Genomic DNA, 22,406 nt, shown 5'->3' on the forward strand with positions numbered 1-22,406 from the left:
AATAACCAAGTGCCAATTCAGAGAGCAGTTAAGAGTCAACCACATGACTTTGGATCAAGAGTGACACATTCACCAAACTGCGAAAGGACTGAAGATTTCCTTTATTAAAAAAGGTTATTAGTGAACAAGATAGGTACTTATGACAATTGATAAGATCACCAAAGCAGCGATAACTTAATATTCCAGATACATAAATTGATTTCAAATTGCATCGGGGCCATAGCAGCATCAATTTGAAACTCCAGATGTTAAATCCACGAACAATGCCCAAATGCTACCAACTCCCTACAATCTCTAGGCTTCCCAACACTGACTGGTCTGTAATTGCCAGTTGCATCCTTTTCCTCCTTACTATTTACTATTCAATTCAGCCCATTGAGTTGACTCTGCCATGTATTCAGATCACGATTATTCTGGCAAACATTTACTCCATTTTGCTGCCATTTCCCCATAATCCTCAATTTGCTTCATGATTAAAAAAAATCTATCTCAACCTTTAATGCACGTAAAAACCCAGGCTCAACAGCCCTCTGTAGTATCAAGTTCCACAGATTTACTGCCCTCAGGAGAAATTCCTATCTGTCCTAAACATGCAATCTCTTATTTGGAGGTTACTTCCTCTGGTCCCAGACTCACCCACTTTTCCACGTCTAGCCTGTCAAGTCTCCTCAGAATCTTGTACGTGACAATAAGGTTACCTCTAATTCTTCTAACTTCTAATAAGCACAGGTCCAACCTATTCAGTTCTCCTCATAAGACATTCTTTCCATCCCTGGTATCATCATGGTCAACCTTCTCTGGCCTGCCTCCAATGCCAATATATCTTTCCTCAGGTAAAGGTCCCTAAACTGTTCACAGTGTTCAGTTGTGGCCTGACTAATGCCTTACATAGGTTCACTATAACCTCCCTACATTTCTACTCTATTGAAAAGGCCAACCTCCCATTTGTCTCCCTATTACTCACTGAAATTGGATGAAGAGATTCGTGGACGTGATTCCAAATCCCTCTATTCTAAAGCTTTCTCCAATTAATATTCAGTTCTTCACCTCCTAACAAACTGTATTACCTCATTTTCCCATCTGTCAAGCTTTCGCTCATTTGCTTAACCTGTCTATATCCCTCTCCAGATATCTAATGTCATCCTCATCACCTGCTTTCACATCAACTGTCTCTTTTGCAAATTTAGCAATAGTACCTTCACTTTACTTATCCAAGTAATTCGTGTATATATTGTAAATAATGTTGCCCCCAGCGCTGATCTCTGTGGTACACCACTAGTTACAAGTTTTCATCCTGAACATGCCACTTACCACAACTGTGGTAGTTAGCCAATCCTCTATCCATGCTAACATACAGCCTCCCAACACCGTGGGCTCTTTGCTTACTATTTCATAAGATGTGAATATCATTGGCTGTGCCAACAACTCTTCCCAAACTGACCTTGAAAAGGTGGTGCTGATCTGCTTCTTAAATTGCTTCACAAATATGATGTGGACTGCAACAATGTTCAGGAGTGAGTTCCAGCATTTTGTCAATAACAAAGAAACAATGCGATATATCTTGCAGTCGGAATCCTGTGTTCACACTTGTCTGTTCTTGGTGGTTGAGGTCATGACTTGGAAGGTGCTTTTGAAGAACCACCACTCATGCAATCAAGCCAGACTGATAGATTGTGGCCCGAGACTCTGCCATTTTGACTTCCCTCATCAATCTACATTCTTTCCAGCGAAGTTTCAGTCTCAAACCGCCACGCAATTCCATCTGTTACGGCTTAAAAGATAAGAATGCACATGATTACCAACCGTATTTTGGGTTGTATAAATCTTTACCTGCCAGAATTATTTTCCAAAAGACTTTAATTAACCTGGGTGACTGCATGAAATGGTTTGTTGGTCAGACTATAATCATCATCCTCAAAGGAGACAATGCCAGTAATACCATTGAACTCGTCTTTTTGTTTAAAAAGCACAAGTTCTTGATTTATTTTTACAACTTACTGGCATTCACACCTGCACATTCAATGTCAAACTCAGACAACATATATGAAATTACACCATTACAACAATCCAACAGATTAATGAATAATACACAGTGAATACAAGGCTGATTAATGTGAAATTAAATTTGACTGAAAATGTAAAATCGAGATGAGAGATAACAAATGGGGGAAGGGCAGAAGGCAAGAAATGCAGCAGCATAGAAGGTGCTCCTCCAGGGAGTGTATTTTACCAACTACAACTGCTAAATATAAACAAACACTCTGACATGACCCTCCGGTTTTAATGTAAACCATAGCCCCATACAGTAGGTACCATTTAAATAAGTTAATAGATACAAGCCTTGAGCAAATCCAGCCTCCAGCCGGGCCCCCCGCTTCTTGGAGTTCGGAGAGGGGTTCCCACTCATTCATTCAACAGGAGAAGGCTCAATTTATTGTAATGGGCACGGAGGGTACAGTGGTCGTGTCTCATGTTGAGGAGGAAGCTGTTTCCTCTCATTCAACTGAAGAGGACCTATTTACTAGAGTTCTTTTTTGTGGTGCAGCTGTAGTCTCCCATAGAGCCCTGAGGCTCAGGTTCAAATCCCACTGCTCCAGTGTGTGTAATAACATTACTGCCCAAGCCACGTGCCAATTGGCACAGGGATAAGAAAATTAGGGAAGGAAACACGTCAACCTGTTCAATGATATCTCCAATCATTTCACTTCCTGTCCCATTCGTACTCCAGGGAGCTCAGCCTCTTTTAACGAAGGTTCTTTTTGAGAAGTTTAATCGGGCATTTTTGCACAAGCCAAGTTAAAAAAGCCGGGCTGTCTCGCAAGACTGCGCGGAAGACAACAATTGTAATTCTCGGCAGGGAGGCTGAATTATGAATTCGCTAATAGCCTCACCTAAGCGATGGTGCAGCCCACGCCAACGCCTGTCTCTGTGGCGCAATTGGTCAGCGCGTTCGGCTGTTACCCGAACGGTTGGTGGTTCGAGCCCGCCCAGGGGCGGTGTGTTCGCTTTTCTTCCTTGGCTTCGAAGATGAACGCTTTTAATGGGGTCAGGAAAATGTTCCCCAAACGGAAATCCTCTCCACAAAGGGGTTTCTGAATTGAATTAATATCTAACGTCAGGGACTGTGGATTCTGAGAAGCCGAGACAAAAAGAGAAACTCGGCAGGTTTGACAGTACCTGTCGGAGAAAACAGAATTCTGAAATGTTGTCTCTGATTCTCTTTCCACAGATGTTGCCTGACCTGCTGAGTTCCTCCTGCAATTTCTAGTTATGTTCTTAACGGAAAGTTCATTTCACCTTTTGGGATGAAACACCTAGACTCGCCATGTGCAGATATTTAACCCTTTCGAATCACTGTGAAGTGATTGGATTCAAACAAACTCTGCGATGATTCACTCTTTCTCAGCTCCACAGGCAGACAGACCTGGGAAGTGAAGTTGTCAGTGTGGTTCTGTATTCGTGGGCCGACTGGTTAATGCGATGGACTTGAAATCCATTGCGGTTTCCCCACGCAGGTGTGAACCCTGCCGAGGACAAAATGAGAAATGTCGTCGAAAACAAAGGGAGCTTGCTCCCCGGCTTCTTCTTTAAGATTCAAATCAGTGGAGGGGGAAAAGTATTTCACTCACATTGGGACTGGTGGGAATCTGCAACCCACTGCCTGTTCGGGTGGAACAAGCAGATACCCGCACAGTTTCGTTTGAGGCTGTGAGCAAAGTGTTTGGAAATGAGATTAGAACAGTGAGAGGCTTGAAATCGTGATCGAAATGAAGCAGGCACCTGAGGACAAGGGTGTTTCCTTTGCCAGTGAAAGATACTGCTTCACAAAGTTGGGCCAGTGGAAAGGAAGCAGTGACGATGATTATCTTTGGTTGTTCACCTTATGAGTGTTCCCATTGCTGCGCATGCCCGTGTTCACGTCAGAACTCTGCAGCATGGTGGCGTCAGATACGCACAGGGCCGGGGCGCAATGGATGACGCATCTGACTCCACCTACCTGTTTGAAATGCAGCTCACAGTTTCTTCACACACCCCAATTAATCTTTCTCATTGTCCTGAAACCGGCATACGGTTTGAATTCCCGATCTGCGGGCATGAGAATCTTGTCACTGTCTCGCGTCAGTCAATGACCTTGAGAACATCGGAGTCAAGTCACAGCGCTGTCAGATGAGGGGAAGCTGAAATCGCCCCACACGCTGCTCACGGGCACATTTTACTTTCCCCAACTCACCGCCTCAACCACTGCGGCTCCTGGGAGTGGAAAGGAAACAATCACCAAAACCAGTCTAAGCTTTGTGAATGTTCAGAAATTCAGCAAACGTTCATCCCTTCGGAGTTTCTATCTTGGGCTGACAGGGAAGGGTTTTGCCACTCTTTTGTAGGACATTGCAAGTGGATTTTTGCGGAAAAGCACCACAATGCAATCTGATTAATCAGGACCTGGATGTTTTCGGTCTTTGAATGTAAGTGTTGTGCTCCAGAACTTTGTTGTTCACAGTTTATAATACTTATCTTCCCAGTCCACTGTATCACTTGTAGAAAATGTTTAATTTGCGTCTTGTAATCCTTTCACTGTCTGCTAATGAGGATCGTGTTTCCGTGTTTTACCTAAATTATCTTGACCTTGCAGACCTCAAGCCTCAAGCTAATTTCACGAGAAAGCTTTTCCAGTTCAAAAGCCAACTGTTAATGATGGCTCTGTTTCTTGTCACGTATCCAATTTCAGATCGATGTTGTTAATGCCCCTTTTGTTCCTTACGATCCAGGTTTTGCTCACAGGGCTTGAACAGAACTGTCACCAAATACATTTACCAATCTACGTTCATCCTATCGATTGTATTAGCATCATCAACACTTCTCATCACAATAACTCGAGAGACTTTCAGCACAATTTTCTGTGAACAGTTCTACATTAGCTTTGCTGAATGAACCCCAAATTTCTTGAAGTGGCTCCTTATTTTCGGCCCTGATTATTAATCTCTCTATGCAGGGGAATGGATCCTTCCCACCCGCTCTATCACTCATCAATGTGTGTAGTTCAGTTCGGTCTCCCATCAGCCTCCTCTGTCCTGATCAAATCCAGGGGAACAGGATACGTTAGGACTATGGCGCGGACAGGACAAGTCCAATACTCACCTTTCCTGTTAGAACCATTCCATGAGAAATTTTACACCACAACTTTGGGCGTGCAGTTATGGCCGAACACTTAAGGTGTTGGCGTAGAGATCCTTTGGGGCTCCCCCGCCCAAGGTGGTAACCTGCTGACTATGCTTTCTTCGCTGGCGATTTTAAATGACTTCCTGTTGGTTGCATTATCGCTCAAACTTCACAAAACCCGTCTCAATAAAGTCCCGTTTTCTCATGTCTGGGAATTGATTGCCATGCAGGAACCTCGGGTTCTAAACAAACAACGTACCAGCCTCACAACGTCAGCTCTGTTTACCTTTCCACAGATTTTGCTCGACCTGTTGGCTTTCTGCAGTATTCTCTGTGTTTATTAGGCACAAATGCTGCTTTTCATTCAAGAACTTCAATCCCTGTCCTCTGGTAACTGACTCTGGTCAGTGGCAATTGATTCTTCTGATCATTAATCTGCCCATTCCCACCGCTTCTTCTCCCATCATTACCAACAGCCCCAGGAAATCTCCAGTTTACCTTGTTTGCTCCAAAGCGAACATTCCCAACCTTGGGAATGTCTCCCCAAAATGGAAATTCCTCATCCCTGGACATGACGCAAGGCGTACAATTGGGAAGAGATTTTGGCAAAATATTGTCAGTTAGGAAATGGAAAAATGTTCATGAAGCAAAACAGAAATCCAAGTCTCCAGCTTTGTGAATCTTTGGAAACTCTTTGGGAAGCGTATTTAGAGGAGAATGAAAGATGAACTGTCCGACTGAGTAGAGACAGTCCAGACACCGTCCCCTTGTTAAAGGGGCCGGGAGATTGACTCTGATGTTCTCGGGACATGAACTGATCTGAGACATTGAAAGAATTGTCGTTCCTGTACATCAAGAATTCAAACACCTTCTCGCCTCCGAGCCAATGAGAGAACTCAGGAACAGGCGAAACACGGAAAGGGTCGAAGGGCGACGGCCCCGGAGTAAGAAAGCTAGGTCCTCGTGACATGGATGTGTCTGCAGAGGGTGGGATCAGACTGTCCCCGGTGTCTCCACAATAAATGTCCCAGGCTTTATTATGGAAAAGTAAAACTGATAGACGACAATTGTAATTCTAGGCGGGGAGGCTGAATTATGAATTCTCTAATAGCCTGCCCTAAGCGATGGTGCAGCCAATGCCAGCGCCTGTCTCTGTGGCGCAATGGTCAGCGCGTTTAGCTATTAACCGAAAGCTTGGTGATTCGAGCCCACCCACGGGCGGTGTGTTCACTTTTCTTCCTTGGCATCGAAACTGAGTGCTTTTCATGGGGTCAGGAAAATGTTCCCCAAACGGAAATCCTCTCCACAAAGGGGTTTCTGAATTGAATTAATGCCTAACGTAAGGGACTGCGGATGCTGAGAAACCGAGACAAAAAGAGAAACTCGGCAGGTTTGACAGTACCTGTCGGAGAAAACAGAATTTTGAAATGTTGTCTATGATTCTCTTTCCACAGCTGTTGCCTGACCTGCTGAGTTCCTCCTGCAATTTCTAGTTTTGTTTTTAACGGAAATTTCATTTCACCTTTTGGGATGAAACACCTCGATTCGCCATGTGCAGATATTTAACCCTTTCGAATCACTGTGAAGTGATTGGATTCAAACAAACTCTGCGATGATTCACTCTTTCTTAGCTCCACAGGCAGACAGACCTGGGAAGTGAAGTTGTCAGTGTGGTTCTGTATTCGTGGGCCGAGTGGTTTATGCGATAGACTTGAAATCCATTGTGGTTTCCCCACGCAGGTGTGAACCCTGCCGAGGACAAAATGAGAAATGTCGTCGAAAAGAAAGGGAGCTTGCTCCCCGGCTTCTTCTTTAAGATTCAAATCAGTGGAGGGGGAAAACTATATAACACTCACATTGGGACTGGTGGGAATCTGCAACCCACTGCCTGTTCGGGTGGAACAGGCAGATACCCGCAGAGCTTCGTTTGAGGCTGTGAGCAAAGTGTTTGGAAATGAGATTAGAACAGTGAGAGGCTTGAAATCGTGATCGAAATGAAGCAGGTACCTGTGGACAAGGATGTTTCCTTTACCAGTGAAAGATACTGCTTCACAAAGTTGGGCCTGTGGAAGGGAATCAATGACGGTGATTATCTTTGGCAGTTCACCTTGTGAAGGTTCCCATTGCTGCGCATGTCCGTGTTAACGTCAGAGCTCTGCAGCATGGTGGCGTTAGATACGCACAGGGCCGGGGCGCAATGGATGACGCATCTGACTCCACCTACCTGTTTGAAATGCAGCTCACAGCTTCTTCACACACCCCAATTAATCTTTCTCATTGTCCTGAAGCCGGCATACGGTTTGAATTCCCGATCTGCGGGAATGGGAATCTTTTCACTGTCTCACGTCAGTCAATGTCCCTGAGAACATCGGAGTCAATTCACAGCGCTGTCAGATGAGGGGAAGCTGAAATAGCCCCACACGCTGCTCACGGGCACATTTTACTTTCCCCAACTCACTGCCTCAATCACTGCGGCTCCTGGGAGTGGAAAGGAAACAATCACCAAAACCCAGTCTTAGCCTTGTGAATCTTCAGAAAATCAGCAAACGTTCATCCCTTCGGATTTTCTATCCTGGACTGAGAGGGTAGGGTTTTGTCACTCTTTTGTAGGACATTGCAAGTGGATGTTTTGCAGAAAAGCACCACAATGCAATCTGATTAATCAGGACCTGGATGTTTTCGGTCTTTGAATGTAAGTGTTCTGCTCCAGAACTTTGTTATTCACAGTTTATAATACTTATCTTCCCAGTCCCCTGTATCATTTATCAAAAATGTTTCAGTTGCGTCTTGTAATCCTTTCACTGTCTGCTAATGAGGATAGCGTTTCCGTGTTTTACCTAAATTATCTTGACGTTGCATCCTCAAGCCTCAAGCTAATTTCACGAGAAACCTTCTCCAGTTCAAAAGCCAACTGTTAATGATGGCTCTGTTTCTTGTCACGTATCCAATTTCAGATCGATGTTGTTAATGTCCCTTTTATTCCTTCAGATCCAGGTTTCGCTCACAGGGCTAGAACAGAACTGTCACCAAATACATTTACCAATCTACATTCATCCTACCGATTGTATTAGCATCATCAACACTTCTCATCAAAATAACTCGAGAGACTTTCATCACAATTTTCTGTGAACAGGTCCACATTAGCTTTGCTGAATGAACCCCAAATTTCTTGAAGTGGCTCCTTATTTTCGGCCCTGATTATTAATGAGAATGGATCCTTCCCACCCGCTCTATCTCTCATCAATGTGTGTAGTTCAGTTCGATCTCCCAATCAGCCTCCTCTGTCCTGATCAAATCGAGGGGAACAGGATACGTTGGGGCTATGGTGCGGACAGGACAAGCCCAGTACTCACCTTTCCTGTTAGAACCATTCCATGAGAAATTTTAGACCACAACTTTGGGCGTGTCGTTGTTGCCGAACACTTAAGGTGTTGGCGTAGAGATCCTTTGGAGCTCCCCCGCTCAAGGTGGTAACCTGCTAACTATGCTTTCTTCGCTGGCGATTTTAAATGACTTCCTGTTGGTTACATTATCGCTCAAACTTCACAAAACCCGTCTCAATAAAGTCCCGTTTTCTCATGTCTGGGAATTGATTGCCATGCAGGAACCTCGGGTTCTGAACAAACAACGTATCAGCCTCACAACGTCAGCTCTGTTTACCTTTCCACAGATGCTGCTCGACCTGTTGGCTTTCTGCAGTATTCTCTGTGTTTATTAGGCACAAGTGCTGCTTTTCATTCAAGAACTTCAATCCCTGTCCTCTGGTAACTGACTCTGGTCAGTGGCAATTGATTCTTCTGATCATTAATCTGCCCATTCCCACCGCTTCTTCTCCCATCATTACCAACAGCCCCAGGAAATCTCCAGTTTACCTTCTTTACTCCAAAGCGAACATTCCCAACCTTGGGAATGTCTCCCCAAAATGGAAATTCCTCATCCCTGGACATGACGCAAGGCGTACAATTGGGAAGAAATTTTGGCAAAATGTTGTCAGTTAGGAAAGGACAAATGTTCATGAAGCAAAACAGAAATCCCAGTCTCCAACTTTGTGAATCTTTAGAAACTCTTTGGGAAGCGTATTTAGAGGTGAATGAAAGATGAACTGTCCGACTGAGTAGAAAAGCTCGAAGGGCGACGGCCCGGAATAAGAAAGCTAGTTCCTCCTGAGATGGATGTGTCTCCAGCCTGTCCCCGGTTTCTCCACAATAAATCTCCCAGGCTTTATTATGGAAAAGTAAAACTGATAGACGACAATTGTAATTCTCGGCGGGGAGGCTGAATTATGAATTCACTAATAGCCTCCCCTAAGTGATGGCGCAGGGCATGTCATTGCCTGTCTCTGTGGCGCAATTGGTCAGCGCGTTCGGCTGTTAACCGAAAGGTTGGTGGTTCGAGCCCACCCAGAGGCGATGAGCTTTTGGTTGCCTCTCTCTTTAACACGCCACCCTGTTCCCTGGCCAACATCTCTGTCTCAGGCATGCAGCAGTGTTCCAGCAAAGCTCAGCTCCAGATGGAAGACCAACGCCTCATTTTCCATTTGGAATCCTACAGCCCTCCAGTCTTCAATATCGAGTTCAATATTATTTGGACCCGAACACCCCCATGCTCTTGACCCCTACCACACCCACACGAGACCGTGTTATCACATCGTCTGCTGTTACACACGACTTATTGTTAGCCAGGAATAGTCTCCATGAACAGTTAGTCACCCTCCGACACAGATCGTTATTCACTCCTTTGTCCCTCCAATGTTCTCCCTCTGAACTGGTTGCAAAGAGAGCAATGTGGACTGATATCCCTGAGCTAGCTCTTTGTCCCATCTCCAGGAACAGGGTTCTCTCCACTGGCGGATAATTAAACCACTTTGTTGTTGCGTTGACGTGAGGAGATTGTGTAAATATAAACTTTTTCTAAATTCCCACCTTTCGTTGATTGAACTGTGAGTTCACTCTGAATCACAATACGTGTCACAGTGCATTTGGAGGCCCACCTCAGCTCTGCTGGTTCTGCACAGCAAGTAAATGAGAGTTTCTATTCGTATCATTCTCTTGCCTTCTCCCTGTAAATCTGCACATTGTCACATTGAACATGCCCACCGAATTCCCCTTTGTGTCCATTGAATCTACCTCTTGGTCACTGTCATACAGGAACTTACTGAGCCCACTCCCTGTGCGAAAACAGTCTTCCGAATGTCACTTTTGCTTATTTTCCTGATGACTTTCTATCTCTGCCAAATCGTTCTCGATCCTTTCAGGCCTGGGAGCTTTTTCACTACATTATTTCCTCTGTCTAAAACCCTCATAACGTGGAAAACTTCAATCAGACCAGCTTTCAGCCTTGTGTTCACCAAAGAGAACTGCCCCAACTTTCCAATCTACCTTCATGACCGACATTCCTCATACAAGGCACCATTCACTTCAACTTGTTAAGCGCTGTCTGCAATCACTTCACTTCCCCGCTTCCTGAAGTATCACCCTCAGAATTCAGCGTAATACAGGTGGAGGCTTCATTCAGGCTCGGATTGTGCGGACGAAAATCTGCAATACTTGTTTTCACTTTGAACAAGGGTTTCCCTTCGCCGTGTTCTCTGCAATGGTACCATTAGACCATAAGACATAGGAGTGGAAGTAAGGCTATTCGGCCCATCGAGTACACTCCGCCATTTCATCAAGGCTGATGGGCATTTCAACTCCACTTACCCGCATTCTTCCCGTAGCCCTTAATTCCTTGTGACATCAAGAATTTATCAATCTCGGCCTTGAAGCTATTTAGCGTCCCCACCACCACTGCACTCCGCGGCAATGAATTCCAGAGGCTCACCACTCTCTGGCTGAAGAAATGTCTCCAATTTCTGTTCTGAATTTACCCCCTCTTATTCTAAGGCTGTGCCCTCGGGTCCTAGTCTCTTTGCCTAACGGAAACAATTTCTTAGCACCACCCTTTCCAAGCCATGCATTATCTTGTAAGTTTCTATTAGATCTCCCCTTAACCTTCTAAACCCCAATGAATACAATTCCAGGATCCTCAGCCGTTCCTCGTATGTTAGACCTGCCATTCCAGGGATCATCCGTGTGAATATCCGGTGGACACGTTCCAGTGCCAGTATGTTCTTCCTGAGGTGTGGGGACCAGAACTGGACACAGTACTCCAAATGGGGCCTAACCAGAGCTTTTTAAAGGCTCAGTAGCACATCGCTGCTTTTATATTCCAACCCTCTTGAGCTAAATGACAACATTGCATTCGCTTTCTTAATCACGGATTTAACCTGCATGTTTACCTTTAGAGAAGGTAAACCTCTGTCCCAAACCTAATTCAGGCAGTCCGATCTTATTTAATAAAGCGGTTTTTGAGAACACTGATCCGGCAGTTTTGTTCAGGTCAAGTTAAGAAATGAGGGTTCACCTGGGATTGGCACTCGGCACCTCCCACACGTCTGTATAAGCTAAAAAAACCCAAAGATAGCAAAACCAAAGCTAGCATAATACCCCGAGACCAACGAGCCACCAACCATGGGCGCAGCCAGCTCCTGAAGCAGCTGAGACTTGCTCAGTACGAAATACATTGTACATTGCTCCTAGAATTACAAGCAGCAAAGACTTTCAAGAACATCTGCTTCTCAATCTGTCTCCTTGCTCCCAGGACGCTGCTGTTTGCCCTGTCCCCAGGAACCGGGCTCTCTCCACTAGCAGATAATTGAACCATTTCGTTTCTACTTAAAAGCTGTGCTGGTGGAAGGCAGCGCCCATTCGCTCTTCTGCTCTCCATCTCACGATTACGTGAGGCAGGAGAAGTCAGTTACAGTCATGCGTAGGAAATGGGCAATTTTGAACTTGTTCCAAAGGTCCTGTTTATGGAGAGATAGAAAGATGCTGTGCTGCCGGGACAGAGAGAAATGGACACCGGAGACACTTCCCTACGGTAAATTGATATGAGTGCATTTCTGTGCAGCCTGCTTGGTGTTCAGAATTTGTCTTAACACAGCAAACCTACAGAGAGTTTTTTCTTACACGGGCGTTGGTTTCTTTACTGCAGGAATGGACCAAACCAGCATATCATGTTTCACAACTTAACTGGTTCATTGCCATCTGAGAGAAGAGGTTTAACACTTGAGATCAGAACACACCGACAGAAAACTGGACTAGACAACTCAGAGCTCCACAAGTGTGCCAACGCAACTGTATAAATTTGACTTGTGTATCGATGTGACCTAGTTAGCTCAGATACCAGACGTTTTGGGAAGCAGATGTCAAGGCAAGGAAAAGAACAGAGCGCCGTTATACAGGAAAGCAGCGAAAGACGACATTGAGTGAAGAGGAGAAAATGGTTTCGCTTCTGGGTTATGATCCCAGCATGCACCCGCTGTGCCATTCTCCTGCATTGCACGGCAGCTTTTCCAGAGAAGTATTCAGCTGTTCATCTGGCGTGTGACTTGCATGTTAGAGAATGACGTCAAAAGATCTTCACTGCTGTAGTGTCATGTGCTGTTGTGCAGACATATCGCGATGTGCAAATATAAACTCAGAGAGCAATGTACACTAGAGATTCTGAGCCAGCTGAAACTTGCTCAGTGTGAAATACATTCCACATTGCTCCAGGAATTTCAAGCAGCAGAGTTTCCAGAATATCTGCTTGTCATTCTGTCCCCAGGGCGCTGATGTTTGTCTCATCCCCAGAAACTGGACTCTCTCCACTGGTGGATAATTAAACCAATTTGTTCCTACTTGCAAGCTGTTCTGGGGGCGGGGGGAGGAGGATGGAAGAGTCCATTCGCTCTTCTGCTCTCTCTCTCAATCCCTTGGGGTGAGCGGTATCAGTTACACTAATGCGTGGGAAGTGAGCAACTTTGATTGTGAACTTGCTCCAAACGTCTGTTATCGGAGAGATAGAACGATGCTGTGCTGGCGGATCAGAGAGAAATGGACACCGAAGACTCTTCCCTCAGGAAAATTCATATGAATACATTGTTGTGCAGCATGCTTGCTGTTGAGAATTCCTCACACGCAGCAATCTTACCGAAGGTCTATTGCAAAGTGGGCATCGCTTTCTTTGCTGCGACCACGCAGCAGTTAACATCTGAGAACCAAGTGTCCCAGATGAAGAGAATCCGTGTGAAACCTTCATTCACTGAGAGTTATCCCCACGGCCCTGAGCTGTGGGACTGCAGGCAGTCCAACACGGAAGGGACGGTTAAAAATGAACCATCGTCGCTCCCTCAGCCTCTCTGTCCCAGAAACAGGCAGTGGGACGGCATAAACGCGGAGCATCATTCTCCTGCCGACAGAGGCGGTCCAGCCCATTGTGTCGACGGCAACTGTCTGTCACTTGTCTCTATTTCTGAGGTGATTCACAATCGGTGATATCTGTCCGAATAGTAAGGGTCTGTGTCTGTGTGGTGATACGGTTTCTGACATGCTGATCGTCTTGTCATTCACATCTGAACCGGCGTGGCGAATTACTGCAGGGAAGGCACGAAACCGCAAGGCATGCGTTTCAACTTTATCAGCTCATTGGCATCTCAGAGAAGTGGTTTTCCGAATCAGTTCATAGGAAACCGACGAACAACAGGAGAAGACCACTCAGACCTCCAAAAAGCATGTTACTTGAACCGTGTGAGGTTCACGAGTGTCTCGGTATGATTCAGAGACTCAAGACGTAGGTGCAAAGGCAAGATACAGAACAGAGCACAGCACCATTACAAAATGAAGCTGCTCAAGGAGACATCGACCAACAGCAGAAGATGTTTTCAATCCATCGACCTCTGCGTTATGGGCCCAGCACGCTTCCGTTTTCCACAGGTCCCTTCAGCCTTTCGTCTGGCACGCGGCAGGCACGTTCGAGACTGATGTCAAAGATCTCCACTGCTGTCGTGTGATATGTTGGTGCGCAGACGTATGGAGACTGTGTAAATATAAACTTTTTTTCTCACTTCCCACATTCTGTTGGTCGAAATGTGATCTCATTCTGAATCCCAGCATGTGTCACAGCGCAGACGGACGCCATGCGGCCCACCTTCACTGTGCTGGTTCGAGACAGTAAGTAAACGTGTGTCTCTACTCATATCATTTGCTTGCCTTCCCCGTGTATTTATGTATATTGTTACTTTAAACATGACCACAGAATTCCCTGATGCTTCTATTGAATCTGCCTCTTTGTCAATGTCAGGGGATTTGCTGACCCTAACCACACCCTTCCTAATGTCACTTTTAGTTCTTTTCCTCTTGACTTTAAAACTGCCGAATCATTGCCGATCCTTTCAGGCGTGGGAGCATTTTAACTGCATTACTTTCTCTGTCTGGACCCCGCATGACTTGGAAAGCTTCAATCAGGCCAGATTTCAAACTTTTGTTCTCCGAGGAGAGCTGTCCTAATTTTCCAATCTACCATCATCGCTGACATTCCTTAAAAACGGCACCACTGACGTCAACGCAATATTCCATCATTTCACTTTCCTGTTTACTGCTCAATGTGTACTCCAAGCAGCCCAACCTGGCTTAGCGAAGATGCTTTTTGAGAAAACTAACCGGGCACTTTTACACAAACCAGGAAGCGCGGGCTAGTCCGAGATTTGAACCCGGGATCGCTGGCAAGCCTGCGCAGTAGAAGAACTCAAAGCAAGAATCATACCCAACAACCAACGAGCAACACAAACGTCATGCAACCACTCCCACTCCACCTCTTCAACCAGTTGAGTCTTGCTTAGTGTGAAATACATTTGAGATTGCTCTAAGAATTGCAAGCGGCAAAGAGTTTCCAGAACAGCTGCTTCTTATTCTGTCTCCCTGCTGCTCTTTGTCCCGGGCCCTCTCTACTGGCAGAAAGTTAAACCATTTTGTTTCTAAACTTTTCTCGAACACCGGAGTGACCAGTGACAAGCATTGACCTCCTCAACACAGGATACAGAGAACAACAGAAGACCACTCAGACATCCACGAGGGTGTCATCTCAACTGTGCACATTGGGCCAATATAATGATGTGAAATATTTATGTCGAAGTTTTTTGGGAAAGAGATGAGAAGGCGAGGTGCAGAACAGTGCGCTGTTATACGGGAAAGCTGCGAAAGAGAACATGGAGTGAATAGGAGAGATGGTTTCACTCCTGGGTGATGCTCCCATCACGCACCCGCAGACATATCGCCGGCGTGCAAATATAAACTCTGTCTAAATTCCCACATTCTGTTTTTTCGAACCGTGATTTCGCTCAAAAGCACACAATTTCAACCCTCGAAACGTTCAAACTTTAACAAAGTGCTCATAGATATATTTAGCGAAAACCTGAAAGAAATTCTTCCAAACTTACTTGGGGAATTTCGGTTTGAGTGCTCTTGAACTTTAAGTAAAAGGAAGGGAAATTTGCGTCGAGGCTGTGCAATGTGGAGATGTGTTCCCCATGTGAACTGATAGTGGTTCGCCATCCCAGTGCTTCCCGATGCAGGGCTGCCCTGACCCACCGGGAGGTTTCTTTGATAAACTGTCCCGGGAGCTTCCAGCCGTACCGTGACGTCATAGGGCGAGCCCCTGGTGATGGCCTGCAGCTGCTGTGACACAATAATGATGCTGGCCCCGGAACATGAATACGAATTAGTTCATGAGTCACGTGGTACAGAATCATTCGATGGAATGTTCTTTCAACTTCACGGATTTATATATGAGAGGAGGTAAGTGGGCAGGGTTACACCTCGGGTCCACTCTTCCTTCACTCTCAACACCCCACATCCACCTCCCATTGTACCAAGGCACTTTCCCCTGCAACCGCCGAATGTGTAACACCTGCCCGTTTACCTGCTCGATCCTGATTATCCAAGGGCTCGAACATACCTTTCAGGTAACGCAGCACTTTACCTGCACATTTGTCACAACCTAGTCTACTGCATTCTTTGCTCACAGTGTGGTTTCCCCAAAGTAGCATGAAGCATAAACTGGGTGACTGCTTCGCAGAACATCTCGGTTCTGCCCGCAAAAAAAAGGCCTTGAGCTTCTGGTTGCCTGTCACTTTAACACGCCACCCTGTTCCCTGGCCAACATCTCTGCCTCAGGCATGTAGCAGTGTTCCAGCAAAGCTCAGCTCCTGATGGAAGACCAACGCCTCATTTTCCACTTGGAGATCCTATAGCCATCCAGTCTTCAACATCGAGTTCAATATTCTTTGGACCCGAACTCCCCCATGCCCTTGACCCCAACCTCACCCACACGAGGCCTTGTTATCACATCGTCTGCTGTTACACATGACTTATTGTTAGCCAGGAAGAGTCTCCATTAACAGTTAGTCACCCTCCGACACAGATTGTTATTCACTCCTTTGTCCCTTTAATGTTCTCCCTCTGAATTGGTGGCAAAGAGAGCAACGTGGACTGATATCCCTGAGCCATCTGTTTGTCCCATCTCCAGGAACAGGGTTTTCTCCACTGGTGGATAATTAAGCCATTTCTCTGTTGATCTGACGTGAGGAGATTGTGTAAATATAAACTTTTCTAAATCCCCACCTTCCGTTGGTCGAGCTGTGAGTTCACTCTGAATCGCAACACGTGTCACAGCGCACTTGGAGGCCCACCTCAGCTCTGCTGGTTCTTCACAGCAAGTAAATGAGAGACTCTATGCGTATCATTCTCTTGCCTTCTCCCTGTAAATGTCCACATTGTTACTTTGAAATGACCGCCGAATTCCCTTTTGTGTTATTGAATCTGCCTCTTTGTCACGGTCAGACAGAGATTTACGGATCCGAACCACTCCCTGTGCGAAAATGTTCTTCCTAATGTCACTTTTATTTTGTTTTCCAATGCCTTGAAATCTCTGCCGATTTTTTGGGAAATTGAAAGGATTCTCATGCCAGCACATGAGGGTAAAGGACTGCGGATGCTGAGAATCCAGAAACTGCTGGAGAAACTCAGCAGGTTCGGCGGTACCTGTGGGAGAAAACAGAGTTCTGATGTATTGTCTCTGATTCTCTTTCCACCGATGGTGCCTGACCTGTAATTTCTGTTGCTCCTGCAATTTCTGTTTTTGCTTTTAACTGAAAGTTCATTTCATCTTTCGGAATGAAACAACCAGACTCGCCATGTGCAGGTATTTAACCCTTTCGAAACCTGTGAAGTGATTGGATTCAAACAAACCCAGCAATAATTCACTCTTTCTTAGCTCCACAGGCAGAGAGACCTGGGAAGTGAAGCTATCAGTGTGGTTCTTTATTCGTGGGCCGAGTGGTTAATGCGATAGACATGAAATCCATTGAGGTTTCCCCATGCAGGTGTGAACCCTGCCGACGACAAAATGAGAAATGTCGTCAAAATGAAAGGGAGACTGTTCCCCGGTTTCTTCTTTAAGATTCAAATCAGTGAAGGGGGAAAGATGTTTCACTCACATTGGGACTGGTCGGGAATCTGCAACCCACTGCCTGTCAGGGTGGAACAAGCAGATACCCACAGAGCTGCTTTTGAGGCAATGAGTCAAGTATTTGGAAATGAGACGACAACAGTGAGGGGCGTGAAGTCGTGATCGAAATGAAGCAGGCACCTGAGGATTAATTTTATTTGCCAGTGAAAGATACTGCTTCACAAAGTTGGGACGATGGAAGGGAAGCAGTGACGGTGATTATCCTTGGCTGTTCACCTTGTGAATGTTCCCATTGCTGCGCATGTCCGTGTTAACGTCAGAACTCTGCAGCATGGCGGTGTCATGTACGCACAGGACCGTGGCGCAATGGATGACGCATCTGACTCCATCTACCTGTTTGAAATGCAGCTCACAGCTTCTTCACGCATCCCAATTAATCTTTCTCATGGTCCTGAAGCCGGTTTGAATTCCTGATCTGCAGGAACGAGACTCTTTTCACTGTCTCGCGTTAGTAAGTGTCCCTGAGAACATCAGAGACAAGTCACAGCGCTGTCAGATGAGGGGAAGCTGAAAGAGCCCAACACGCTGCTCACGGGCACATTTCACTTTCCCCAACTCACCGCCCAAACCACTGAGGCTCCTGGGAGTGGAAACGAAACAAACACCAAAACCCAGTCTCATATTTGTAAATCTTCCGAAAATAAGAAAACTGTTCATCCCTTCGGATCTTCCATCCTGGCCTGACAGGGGTGATTGTAATGGCTGTCCAGTCAGTGTCGAATTTTTTTGGCTGAAAATATCTTCCTTATCTCATCCCAGTATTTCTTGCCACAGAGAACTGTGCGGCAGAGTTCATGTATGTATTTCCTTTGATGGTATTTTGTAAATAACATTCGTTTGCTGCTTGTTTGTATCGGGTGTTTCAGGTTCATTAGCCGCTATTCAAGTGTGTTGGTAGGTTTGTGGGCTACCATGATGGTGAGAGTGTTGAGTTGTCTGGACATCATTTAACAGATGTATTTAATGTAAGGTAATGTGGCTAGGGTTTCTGCACACGTTGTTTCTGCTTGTGTCAATTTGTTGATGAGAAATCGGCAGACTGGGTTTATTGGGTCGGCAAAAGTGAGGACTGGAGATGCTGGAAGCCAGAGTTTAGATCAGAGTGGTGCTGGAAAAGCACAACAGGATAGACAGCAGGAAAATCGATGTTTCGGGCAAAAGCCCTTCATCAGGAATAGAGGCAGGACGCCTCCAGGGTGGAGAGATAAATTGGGGGTGGCGGGGTGTGATGGGGCGAAGGTAGCAAAGAGTAAAATAAGTGAGTGGTGGTGGGGATGGAGCTGACAGGTCAGAGAGGAGGGTTGAGCGGATAGGTGGGAAGGGAGATTGGAAGGTAGGACAGGTCATGAGGTCAGTGCTGAGCTGGAAGGTTGGAACTGAGATCAGGTGGGGGGAGGGGAAATGAGGAAACTGGTGAAGTCCACATTGATGCCCTGGGGTTGAAGTGCTCCGAAGCGGAAGATGAGGCGTTTTTCCTCCAGGCGTCGGGTCGGGAGGAAGCGGCGGTGAAGGAGGCCCAGGACCTGCATGTCCTCGGCAGAGTGGGAGGGGGGTTGAAATGTTGAACCACGGGGCTTTGGGGTTGATTGGTGTGGGTGTCCCGGAGATGTGACTTGACTCTCCAGTCTCCCCAATGTTGTAGAGATCGCATCGGGAGCAATGGATATAAAAAATTACATTGATGGATGTCTTCTTACGACCGCAGCCCGTGTTCGATTCCCGGGCAGCAAAGCAATTTTCAGTGGAGAATACTAAAGCACTTCCGCGTCTCCCTGGTGGTCTAGTGGTTAGGATTCGGCGCTCTCACCGCCGTGGCCCGGGTTCGATTCCCGGTCAGGGAAGCCATTTTCAACCTGACTGTTGGCTAGCCATTCTTCCTAAATGCGCTGTTCAGTTCTTTACTGGTCTTCATAGTTCCTGGGTGCTGCAGTGTGCAGTGGCTCGTTGAAACAGCATCCTGATGCAGATTTGTTTGTATGTGTAGGGATGATTGCTTCTGCAGTTAGGTTCTTGGTTCGCGTGCGTTGTTTTCCTGTAGACGCTGTTTAGAATTTACCATTGACTGTTCGCTCTACTGTGACATCTAGAAATGGCACTTTGTTGTTGTTCTCCTCTTTTGTGAATTTTATGCCAGTAAGGATATTGTTGATGATGTTGTAGGTTTCCTTTAATTTGTTTCATTTTGTGATGACAAAAGTATCTTCGCTGTAGCGGACCCAAAGTTTGGGTTGGATCGTTGGAAGGGCTGTTTGTTCGAGTCACTACATTATTGCTTCTGCTAGGAATTCTGATACTGGTGGTTTCATGGGTGTATCGTTGTTCTGTTTGTTAGTCTTGTTACTGCATATGAAGTGGGTGGTAAGGCACAGTTCCACGAGCTTGACAGTGTTATCTTTGCTGATGAAGTTGGTGCTGTTTGGTGTTTGTGTCTTTGGTTCTTCTAGTAGTGTCTTCAGTTTTCTTTGGCCACGTTGATGTTAATGGATGTGAACCGGGCTATATGTCAAAGGGCAACATTATTCCATCCTCTTCTACCTTGGTGTCTTTGGTGTTCAGGAATTCTTGGATGGAGTAACTGGAGTGGCGTGAATCTTCGACTTGGTGTTTTAGTCTTCAGTGGAGGCCTTTGACTAGTCTGTATATTGGTGTTCCAAATGGTGAGACTGTGGGCCTGAGGGGGGGCTCCTGGTTTGAAGAGGAGGAGAACAACAACAAAGTGCCATTCCTAAATGTCACAGTAGAGCGAACAGTCAATGGGGAACTTCAAAGTAGCATCTACAGAAAAACAACACACACAACCAAGTACTTTACCGCAGAAGCAATCATCCCAACACCCACAAACGAAGCTGCATCAAGACATTATTTCAACGAGCCACTAACACACTGCAGCACAGAGAAACTACGAAGAGCAGAAGAGAAAGACGTATATAGTGTATTTAAGGAGAACGGGTACCCAATAAACCCAGTCCGCCGATTTCTCACTGATGCTTCCAAGCTGAGTCTCAAAACTTCGGTTTGTCCATCCGTCTTTGCCTATTTTTTTTTTTGGGTTTTGAAAATTTTCCCAATCCTCTGACTTAGTGTTGGTGTTGGGAAGTTTTGTTGTGGCTGTACAGGACATTGGAATATTGTGGAATACTTTTGGAATATAGTGTGCAATTCTGGTCTCCCTCCTATCTGAAGGATATTGTGAAATTTGAAAGGGTTCTGAAGCACCAATGGGTCCACAGAGGGGAAAGGCCTTTCTGCTGCCCTGAGTGAGGGAAGGCCTTTAGTGATTCCTCTGCCCTGCTGACGCACCAGTTGGTCCACACCAGGGACGGCTGTTCTCCTGCCCTGAGTGCGAGATGGCTTTCAGCAGTTCTTCCCACCTGCTGAGACACAAGTGGGTCCACACCGAGGAGAGGCCGTTCTTCTGCCCCGAGTGCAGGAAGGGATTTGCTCTTTCCTCTGACCTGCTGGCCCACTGGTGGGTCCACATGGGCGAGAGGTCGTTCAGTTGCCCTAAGTGCAGGAAGGCCTTCAGCAATTCCTCAGCCCTGCTGAGCCACCAATCCGTCCACACTGGGGAGAAGCCATTTTCCTGCCCCGTGTCCGGGAAGGGCTTTACCTGCTCCTCCGCCCTGCTGAAGCACCAGTGTGTCCACAACGGGGAGAGGCCCTTCAGCTGGCCCGAGTGTGAGAAGTGGTTCTTGTTTTCCTGCAACTTGCGGAAGCACCAGCGGGGGCACCAACGCTCCCAGCAATCAGATCCCACCGGTGTTCTGCCTTGGGTCACCCCATGGACTGAACCTCCTGCCAGTTCTGACAGTGGGTGCAGTGGGAGAGTAGGTGAGGATTTGTTGTTTTCTGCTGGACTGCAATTGCCTCCCCCACCCCCCACAACCACAACCTCACGGTGGCTCAGGGGCGTCACGGTGACTCAGTGCTTAGCACTGTTGCCTCATGGCACCAGGAACCCAGGATCAATTCCACCCTTGGGTGTCTGTGGGCAATTTGTAGAGGGTAGGAAAATGGATCTGACTGGGTTACTCTTCGGAGGATCAGTGCAGATGTGTTGGGCTGAAGGACCTGGTTCCACATTGTAGGAGTTCTACGATCCTATGAGCTTTGCTTTGAGTGGACACTGCTGCTCATTGAGCCCTGGACTGCACATTGGCAATGAAATGATCCAGAGAAACCCAAGACCGCAAGAGCATCGGAGCAGACTTAGGCCATTTGGCCCGTCGAGTCTACTCTGCTATTCGTTAGTGAAAAAAATTGCACATGCGATTAGCTTCAGTGTGGAAACAGGCCATTTGTCCCGACAAGTCCACACCGACCCTCCGAAGAGTAACGCACACAGACCCATTTCCCTCTGAATAATGCACCTAACACTATTGGCAATTAAGCATGGCCAATCCACATGACCTGCACATCTTTGGAGAGGACCACCCAGAGAAAACCCACGCAGACACTGGGTAATGTGCAAACTCCTCACAGACAGGCACCCAAGGCTGGATTCAAACCTGAGTCCCCAGCACTGTGAGGCTGCAGTGGTAACCATTGATCCACTACATATTGCAACCCGAAGTATGTAAGCAGGAGGTTGGGAGAATACAGCAAGCCAGGCAGCACCAGGATGTGGAGTAGTCGGCGTTTTGGGTATTAACCCTTCTTCAGGACTGAAACGTTGACTTCTCTATGAGAAACGATTTACGGAATGTTGCTGGGGGTTGGAGGGTTTGAGCTACAGGGAGATTCTGAATACGCTGGAGCTGTTTTCACTGGAGCATCGGAGGCAGAGGAGTGACCTAATGAAGGTTACAAATTCATGAGAGGCATGGACAGGGTAATAGAGAAGGTGTTTTCCCTGGGATGGG

The 22,406-nt window shown here is 46.4% G+C and overlaps 3 non-coding genes across 3 annotated transcripts; all 3 read left to right on the top strand.

Annotated features, from left to right (window-relative positions):
• The first annotated feature begins 2,922 nt into the window (after nt 1-2,922).
• Nucleotides 2,923-2,996, top strand: trnan-guu (transfer RNA asparagine (anticodon GUU)). The gene has a single exon. It is a non-coding gene; the product is annotated as a tRNA-Asn (tRNA).
• Nucleotides 2,997-9,492: 6,496 nt separating this feature from the next.
• Nucleotides 9,493-9,566, top strand: trnan-guu (transfer RNA asparagine (anticodon GUU)). Its single transcript has one exon. It is a non-coding gene; the product is annotated as a tRNA-Asn (tRNA).
• Nucleotides 9,567-19,313: 9,747 nt separating this feature from the next.
• On the top strand, nt 19,314-19,385 carry trnae-cuc (transfer RNA glutamic acid (anticodon CUC)). The gene has a single exon. It is a non-coding gene; the product is annotated as a tRNA-Glu (tRNA).
• Nucleotides 19,386-22,406: the final 3,021 nt, after the last annotated feature.

The sequence above is a fragment of the Chiloscyllium plagiosum genome, unplaced genomic scaffold (assembly GCF_037043375.1).
Source record: "Chiloscyllium plagiosum isolate Xiang-an unplaced genomic scaffold, Cpla_swu_hap1 HiC_scaffold_27, whole genome shotgun sequence".
NCBI classification, from domain to species: Eukaryota; Metazoa; Chordata; class Chondrichthyes; order Orectolobiformes; family Hemiscylliidae; genus Chiloscyllium; species Chiloscyllium plagiosum.